Genomic DNA, 10,154 nt, shown 5'->3' on the forward strand with positions numbered 1-10,154 from the left:
TTTCAGAACCAGGGATTGAACTCAGGCCCTTGTGTTTGCCAGGCAAGCTCTTATTCTACTGAGTTATCTCCCCGGGCCCTGCCTACTATCTTTGGAAGAGTGCTTTGCTTTACATTTTTAACTTTATTAACATTATATTCTTCACTGCAGTGGAAATCACCAAGAGAAAAGTATATTCACATAAATAGTTCACATATAAAGACCAGTATATTCACACATGAATATATTTTATTCTTCAAAATTACGCCTGGGTGGAGAATTAGCATATTCAAATTTACAAAATGCTGATGAAAGACATCAAAGAAAAACTAAAAGAAGAAAAATACCAGGTTTATGTATTGATGAAAATGCAGTAACAATGACTCCATGGAAATTGTTCTAAAAATTTAATGCAATTTCTGGCACAATGCCAGGAAAGGTTTTGAAGATACAGGAAAAAATGCATTCTAAAATATATCTCAAATCTGCACAAAGTGGAGTATGTCTGTAATCCCAGCTCTCAAGAGGCTGGGACAGAAAGTTTGCCATGAGTTCAAGTTCAAAGCCAGACTAAACTATTTAGTGAGACCCTATCTTAATATAAATAAATAAATAAATAAATAAATAGATAGATAATTTATGTATGTGTAAAATCTCAAATGTTTAAAACAATGTGAAAAAAGACTGATAATGAGGAGAATCACCATGCCATGCCTAATACTTAGTGTAACTTTTTGCTTCATTAATCAAGACAGCATGATATTGGTTGAGAGCTACAATATAAATCTCTTTCTCTGCCTCCATTAGAGTCAGAGCTAATTTTGAACAAAAGAGCGAAAACAACTCGGCAGAGGTACAGTAGCCTTTTAATAATTTTAGTACTACAAAAATTGGACAAGTAGAGGCAATGAACAAAAAAATATTGATCTAAATCTCACTTTACATAAAAATTCAAAATGAGTCTCAAATTCATGATATAAAAAGCGAAAATGAAAGATTTAGACAAACATAAAAGGAAATCTTTGGGATGTAGGGATAGGCAAGGAGTAGATTTTATATTTGAAGTATCCATAAAAGAAAACTCTGGACTGCATAATTTAACCCTTTTCTCTACAGTAGACTTCATTTTAGAAAATAGAAGCATCTCCTAATCTCCTCACATAGAATGTGAAAAATATTTGAACATAATTTATTCAACAAAGGACAAGTATTAAGAATAAATAACAATTTCTCAAACTCTACATTCCAAAATAGAGAGAAAATAGGTAAGATGTCTCAGGTTAACAGCACATTCAATGCCTATTGTCCTTACAGATGTACTAGTTAGAAATACAATATGTTGTTATACACTAAGAATCCTAAAATATAGAATGCTGACACCATACCTGACAGATGCCAACAAAACTGAGTTCTTTTTATGTTACTGATAAGAATATAAAATGGTACAGTCATTTTGGCAAATACTGTAATTTAGAAGTACAGTGTTTGGAATATACAAGATCTTGTTGGGGGAGAGCATACAGAATCAAACTCAGTACCTTGCTCTTCCCAGGAAGATACTATGCTGCTGAGCTATATCCCTATTCAGTGTTTGGAATATAATTTATTTAAAAAAACATATGCATGAAACCAGCATATAATCCAGAATTCACGCTATTGACAAAATAAAGAAATTAAAGTTTGTCTTGACACAAAGATTGTATGAAAGTTCTTGGCTATTACATTTATAATAGTCAAAACTGGACAAAAAGCAGATCTGTATGAACAGCTGGTGATTAATCAAGTGTGTTCCATCCACATCATGGAATTTTACTATGCACAAAACAGTCAAATATTGGTAACACAGACAACTTAGATTCTCCAGAGAATTATACTGAGTGGGATAAAGGTCAATCCCCAACAGTTACTTACATTGCTGATCATTCATATATCATTGAATGACAATGTTAAAACCACTGCAACAGAAAGCAAATTATTTGTTATCAGGGTCAATGTGTAAAGTGGGGTTCGTTGTATGCAGAAATAGGTATGGCTATAAAGGGACAATCAGGATTCTCATGAGAGTGATGAAATGTTCAATAGCTGGATCATATCCATGATAATATCCTGGTCATACCACTTGACTATAAATTTGATGAGGTGGAACTGAGTAAGGAATACAAGGGGTTCTTCTGTATCATTTCTTACAACTGCATTGTGAATCTACAGTTCTCTCAAACACTTTGTTAAAAACATATCATTTGATTCAAAAACTACCTCTGTTAAAAAGAAAACTAATCAACATTCATTAATTAGAATTGAAAGTCATTTATTTTTATCCCATAATCACTTACTGTAAATAATAAATCATTCAACCATGTGGAATTTGAGACCCATGGTTCTTCGCCACTTAACATATTAATAACACAGAAGAAACAGACATGAAGTTGTGCCTGATAACCAGTTTTATTAGTGAGAGGCTTAGGTAAGTGTTCCACGGTAGGTTTTAAACGTTTGAAGAGACTGTTACGACGAGAAGGGAATAAAAAAATAATGGTGACAGTTATGGTGACAGAGATATTGTTAATGAGAAACTTTGGAGTTAGTGAGATAAGTGACATAAGTTTACCCTTACAAATAAAAGGCTTACCTGTGTGGAATAAGGAGGTTATTAGACTCCAGCTAGGCTAACACTATTATTTCCAAATGTGGTTTCTCTCTTACTTTACTGATACACAGCTTTACTTTGAAATATAGTTCATAATCTTCCTCAAAAAGAAAGTGTTTTGTGATTGTACTATTTGTTTTTATTTTGCTTGGTTGTCTTTCAGGTACCTCATAAAATTAATTTTGTGTATATTTATTAACTTGGTTTCTGCCTCAATCCGTCTGACATGCTTTTCCTAAATGCATCCACTTTTTTTTAAACTCTCTTAAAAATTATATAGCTATACTGAAGCACAATGGGAGATGTCTAGGAGGTGCCCTTGGGCAGGAACTCTTTGTTAACAAGCTATCAAGCTTAACCAGGATAACCTGTAGGAAATCTTTGCTAAGCAAACTGGAGCCCATCAGTTCTGGGGAGAGGAGAATGTATAGAACCATGGCCCAGCCATCACCATTTTTAAAGACTAATCCCTGAATTTTTGCTGGTTGTACTTTGATTGTTGTCCGTCAATTCAAATTTTAGAGAACATCCACTTGTCTAGGTAGACTAAATCCCACCTTCTTACATCTCTTAGAATTTGTCTTATGCAAGAACGAGTCTCCCTGAATTCAATAGAAAAACTGCCTCTACAAATTTACTAGTTTGAAATGGTTTAGAAAACAGAGACTAGCAATTTTTAGCTCACATTCAGTAAATTCTAGATGACTGAAACATGTTAAATCAAAGGCTATTGAGAGCAAGTATTTGTATTTAGGTGTCTTTCTGCTATGTTACCTGTTCAGCATGCCTGGGAGACTGTCTGTTAGGTCCTAGCCCAAGCAACGGTAGGGATACAATCAGCATCTCAGAATGGAACCATAAAAGTTCCATTTCTATCTTTTAGATAAAAGGAACTTCTCTTGGCTCAACCTAAAAGCAGTCGCAGTATATCCAGATGCCTGTCCCAGGAGGCTGGAACCCAGCTTCCATTCCACAAGAAGCAGAAGAATGTACTAAAGATGGCTGGGAGGGTTAAAGTAAGTGTGGAGCTCTTTGTTATATCTATGTTTGCCTCATCTTTGTTCCTTACTTTCTTATTTATTTATTTATTTATTTATTTTTGTATTTTAGGGAAGGGTCTACAGAGTGTTCAGGGTCTCACTACTAGATTGGATTCATAGTGATTCACCTGTTTACAGCCTCTCAAGAGCTGGGATTACAGGCATGCACCACCATGCCTAGTCTCAATTGCCATCTCAGCACACCCCAAGGGTGGGGCCAGCACAGCAGGCCGGGGTATTAAACCCCTGGCCCCTGCACCTGCTTGCAGGTACTTTAGTCTGCTGAGCTTGGTTGGCCCTGTTGTTCCTTACTTTATTTTATTTTTTCTTTTGAACAGAACCGGGGCTTGAACTCAGGCCCTTGTGTTTCCCAGGAAGCGCTTATTCTACTGAGCCATTTCCTCGGCTCCCTGTTGTTCCTTACTTTAAAGGTCCTTTAGACATCTATGCACAGTAAGATGGTGATTTGAGGCAAATGAACCCCTCAATTTCCACAAAACTAGTTATCTTTTTCCTTTTTACCAAAATGCATGGCCTCCATGATTTTCTGTGGTGAACAAATGAACCAAATCGTGAAAAACCTAGTGGCTGGTAATGGGGCCTCCTTCTTGTGAGATTAAATAAAATGCTAGACTTTCTTCTCTTCTGAATAAAAAACTAAATAAATAAAAATAACAACAATGAGCACAACTCCTAGGAAAAGAGACACCACACTGAGGACTTGTCCTAAATGGCTTTATTTATTTATTTACGTATTTGGTACAGGGTGTTTCTGTGCAGCTCAGACTTGTAATGATCCTCCCATCTCAGCCTCCCCAGTGCTGGGATTACAGATGTGCACAGCCATGCCCAGTTTCTGCGGCTGGCTCAGCATGCTCAGGGTGAGCCACCATGACATGTGGTACCAGGGATCAAACCCAGTTCCTTGCCTTTGCCAAATGGTTGCTTACACCACAGAGCTATCTCCCCAAACCCTAGGTTGCTTCTCTTAAATGTATTATTCTGTTGGACAAAATCAGAATGCAAATATCAATCCTTCCTGCACCTGCTACTTGCATACATGCCACAGAACTCCTGCGTGAGCTGTGTTGGGCTTTCAGACAAGAGACCATTTTAAAGGTTATCTGACTTCATGAAGTTCTAACTTTGAAATGGATCTCACAATATGATGCTCATGTGTATTAAACTCACCACAATCTAATCCCAAGCTTCCTAACTACCTGCTGATTTAGTGTTACTGTCACTTTGTACAGTTATAAATAGGTGGATCTATTTTATTTATATTGATTACCTAGACCTTCCTCTTATATAATATCTCAAAGTAAATGAAAGCAGGAAAATTAACTACTCAATAAAATTTTTGAAGCAGTTGTAGATTTTCTGGTGGAAAATTGTGTAACTCTGAAATTTAAGGATCAAAGCCTAGGATACATTGAATTTTGTCATTAATAGAAAATATAAATGTAACTATGGGATTGCTGTTTACATTAATAAAAAGATATTGTTCTTTATGTTAGAAAGAATATTCACAATGGATATGGACCTAAATAAATGTCAGAATATTTTTTAAGTTTTAGCAAGTAATCACACTTTTATCATTATATAATTATAAATAATCTCAGAATTTATTCCAGAATACACTGGAATGATAAAAAGTATAAAAGGTAAAATACATTTATATGCAGAATGTACCTTGTAGCATTGCATGTTATAAGTTCTGATGGAAACACCATTAATAATCAGAATTTCTTGCAATAGAGTTAGATCATATACTTAGACAGAAAATGTAACATCAAATATTTAAAATGTATTTGGTGCCACTGAGAAACCTGTTTGTGTTCATTATATTAACTGATAACTATATATACTTAAAATACAAAATTTTCAAGTTTCTAAGATGATGCCTAAAATTTCCAATTATGTCACAGAAAGCTTATTAGTTGCGGGTGGCTTATCTTAGTGACAGCTAGATTTCTGTCTTTTAGAGGTAACAATATAGACAGTGGTCCAAGTAAATTTTGGACCAAGTAAATCTTGAGATCTTTTAAATATAAGTATATTGAACATTCAAATGTTTAATAAAATGTTTAATATCCACATTAGCTCCTTAATGAAAAAGAAACAGATACAAATTGTCTTAGTTACTTTTCTCTAGCTATTGAGGCAAAATATGTGATGTCTAAAGGTAAAGGTGGAAACATTTAGAAAGGTCAGCATTTGTAGAGATTTTGGTCCATCACCAGCTGGGTCCAAGTCAAGGTGTGGCAAAGGGGCAAAAGTTTATGTCAACAGAAGACAGGAAAAACAACAAGAGCAAAAGTGAGGATCAAATCTCTTTTTCTACCTTATATTGTATCCAGACTACCTGCCCTTGGTGGGTGTAACACCTACAACTCCAATCCCAGCACTAGACAGTAAAGCAGTTATAAATTTCAGACTTAACCTCCTTTGAAAAGTCCATACCTTCATACTGCATGTGGTTTGTTGGTACATCCATACATAACCTTAACACTCCACTTATGGCCACATAAAGACTCATGCACATCCCTTTATGGAAAAGGATTTAACCCATGTCTAAGAGTTGCCAAAGTTCCAACAATTTCATCATTGCTAAAAAGTCCATGTCCCAAGTCCTCTGAGATCTAACGTGAACTCTTAACTGTGAGCCTTTGTACAAATGAAAAGAAAGTTAAATCTTCCAACATTTAATGGTACAAGTTATACATTTGCATTGCAAAACTTATAAACAGGGGCATACAAAACATTGGGAACAAAAGCGAGTCCAAAATCCATGAGAGTAAATAATAAGGCCCATAGCTACATGTGCAGCATATGAGTCAATATGTGGCAAGTTGTGAGCTTCGAAGGATTTGGGTGGCTCCATCCTTACAGCTCATCCCATGATAGTGTCTCCCATGGCTTCTCTCTTGGGCCTACTTTGCTCCCTCCTTGAACCTTTCTTCAGATTACCCACATTCTTGGATTTTCCAAACTTCTAGGGTCTCTTCTGCACCTTTGATTTCACACACTGCCATCCAAGGCACACACTGCCTTGCCTCCTAGGCTTTCTGAGAGCCTTCCTGGCTCTACAACACCTGCATTCTGCATGCATATAAAACCAGTGCCACAAGGATCATGCAAAAGTATGCTACTAGCTGGAGCAGTAGCCAAGCTTCCCTTTCTCTTGCCTGCAGGGTTGGCATACCTGGGTTGCTAAGCACTCTGAATCCAATTCCAAGGAATAAATGTTCTATATCACCACCATTCTGGAACCTGGTATTCTGTAGCTTTTTCCTCAAAACAAAGTCTTTCACTTTTGAGATTTTTGAGGCTTCAAATGGGTAGAGTTCTGTTGTTTCTTATGATGCTTTCAGCCCATCTCTTTTATTCTTATTTTTCTTAGTAGCAACAAAGTTCTCCCCAGATCGAGCTTTATAGTCTATGATTTTACTGGAGAGTCCTTTTTGGCTCAAATCAAATGTTTTGAATTATTGTGCTAGGTTCTTTGCCTTTGATTTCAACATAAATATGGATAACCCCCCCAAATAGCCAAATAACATATACTTTATTGTTTTTTCTGATTAAAATTGGACATTATATGAGAATGTATAACTGGAATCCTGATGTGGATGGATGAGCTTGGTTTCTGAGAAAGGAAAGAAAAACTGAGTCTCGACTTATGTTTTGATCACATTAGCTGGGGCACAGCCAAGGGTATGTCAGACAGGGCACTGTTGTTTGAGCTTCACAAGTCAGGAAAGGGCGATGGACATCTAGAAATTCCAAGGATGGGATCAGTAAGTGCTGCCATGGCAGGAGGTGTGGCATTGCAGGGCAATGTCAGAATGTGCCTGCTGTGACAGGCCCTGTGTCTTGCATATAGCACAGAACACGAGAGTGTTCAAATTACACACCAAAGAGCCTATATTATTATTTCACATTTGATCCTTGTTTCACTCTACTACTATATCCAATGTCACCATTCTTCTAATTTCTTATAGGGAAGTCATCGTGGAAATTTAAGACATACAAATAAACAGGAGGGAAATACAGCCACAAAGGCCTTTGGGTTATTAGTAGTTAGGACAGAGTTGGTGAAAATCGATTTTGGACCTACTGACAGAGAGATGGAAAAAAAGATTTTGTGTGAGTTGAAGTTTTTAATTAATAGTAGTTTTACAGATGAAATATGATATTTGGGTGAAGACATATTATTCCACTGCTCCAGACTCATAATTTAGGTATACATATTCATTAAAAATAGAACCTACAGATTGGCATCTTTAAACTCTCCTTCTTCAGGTTAAGAAAAGGCACATTTTTCATGCAGTCTTAGTTCCCATGAAAGAAGTTATAATATTATAAATAATCTGAGACTCCACTTTTTTGAACATATAGAAGATAGATGCTAAAATATCAGTGAGATCTTAGGACAAAGACAATATCATTCTGAATATCACATGTTTCCATAGATATGTAAGTGACACAACTGCTATTATGAGTGAACATATAATATTGTTTCTCAGTCTACTGCAAAGCCATGGAAAATTCATGTAGTTTTATTAAAATGCTTTACTCTGAATGAAATCATGATCTTTTGATTATCTGAGAGTCATAGGAGCACTTACCTAGAACGTTTAGTTCATGCAAGATGTAAGTCTGCTAAAAGACAATTTAATGCAATCATGTCTAGTAACTTATAAGTATATTTCTTCATTGACATGACTTTATAAATTGGTAATATAAGACATAACATGGCTTATGGGATATAAATTTCAGTACTTATTCTTTTCTCTAAAAATAATATAATTCTATAGATTGAACCTTGATCTTTATATTTCGAGGGTATTAAAATGTAATTGGATGTTATTTCAAGTTATAAAATAGCCATAGCACTTTATAAACTAATCTCATCAAAGAAATATCACTTTACTTAATAGTTATTCTTCCATGTCCAGTACCTGTTCATGCACTTGTATAATTTTCAGCTTATGATTACGGCATAGACATATTTAGTCACCCTTTTCTGTGACTTCATAGTTTTGGTATTTATTACAAATTTATTTTTTAAAATACGGCATTCTTCTAAACTATGTATGTGGTCATCAATGAATGGTTAAATCACTATGAGGCTTAAATGTGTTTTACTACTAAATGAGTAATGACCTCCCTCAATGAGTTGTGGGGGAACTAGAGAGACTAGAGCCAATTTGACCCATTATAGACACAATAAGCTAGACTGTTCTTCAATATGCATAATCAAGACATTTGCATCTTGAATTTCCCTAGTGATTTTATGCCTACAAAGGCTACTTAAGGAAAATTGTTTCACAGTGATCATGTGATTACCCTAAATATTGAATGTATTTTGAGAATGTGAAGAAATTATTTGTCACAAAATGTTACAGCAACTTTGGAACACTAACAGTAGTGTTTTTATTTTTTTGTTTTGTTTTGTTTTAGGTAACATGTAGTTCAACACTAGAAACATACTCCAAAGTACTTATCCTAGTAAAATAAGTTTAGTTTAAAACAAACCTCAACACAATGTTCAAATCAAGAGCCCTTCAACATATAGTTAAACAAAGTGTGGTTCATCTGTATAATGAGATATTGCTCAATAATGAAATAACAAAACACTGATGTTTGAAATAGTTGAACAGATCTTAAAGACATAAGTCTGAGTAGGAAAAAAAGCAAATATTGAAATATTTTGCATACAGTGTTACTCATATAAAAGTCTCCAAGAACAAAGTTTTAGTGGTGAAGATCAGATCAATAATTAAGTATTTAAGGATCTAATTAGGAGTACATTAAGTAGTTCCTTTACAGTAGTAGAATATTTGGGACACCTGATTGCAGGGATAGTTGCTAAAGTCTCCTGATAGGGTGCAATGCCAGAAGTACTGTCAAAACAAGGGGACAGCATCAGCATGATTGAGATTATGATCCCCCCTGGAGTACTGGTGGTTTCTGAGTGCATCTAAGTGAGGATTGCGGTATTGCCTGTGGTCCGCATCTGCTATGTTGCACCTTCTCTCTCTCACTATTCCTGCACTCTGCTTCACAGCCATAAACTTAACAGCTTTGTGTCACCTGACTTTCTGCCATGAAATTTCTGTCTCTAAGCTAGTCAAGTACTGAATCTTCTAACGCTATGAATTAAGTTAAACATCTTTACTAAAGTGTGTATGCCAGTTACTGTGGCCCAGTGTTATGGATTATATTTATGTTTCCTGAAAGCCACAAGCACTAATACAGGGACTCTTTGGGGGAGGTCTTTGGATTAGGAAGACATCAAATTAATCAGGAGATTCATCCACTGATTAATTTATAGCAGACTTGGTGTTAGGAAGTGAGACCGGCTATGAAGTGAGGGGTCAGTGTAAAAGGCCATGGCCCTTTTATCTGCTTCTACTCTCTCTGCTTTCAGTTTCTCTTTCTCTCTCTCTCTCTCTCTCTCTCTCTCTCTCTCTCTCTCTCTCTCT

The sequence above is a fragment of the Octodon degus genome, unplaced genomic scaffold (assembly GCF_000260255.1).
Source record: "Octodon degus isolate 3935 unplaced genomic scaffold, OctDeg1.0 scaffold00085, whole genome shotgun sequence".
In the NCBI taxonomy this organism is placed as follows: domain Eukaryota; kingdom Metazoa; phylum Chordata; class Mammalia; order Rodentia; family Octodontidae; genus Octodon; species Octodon degus.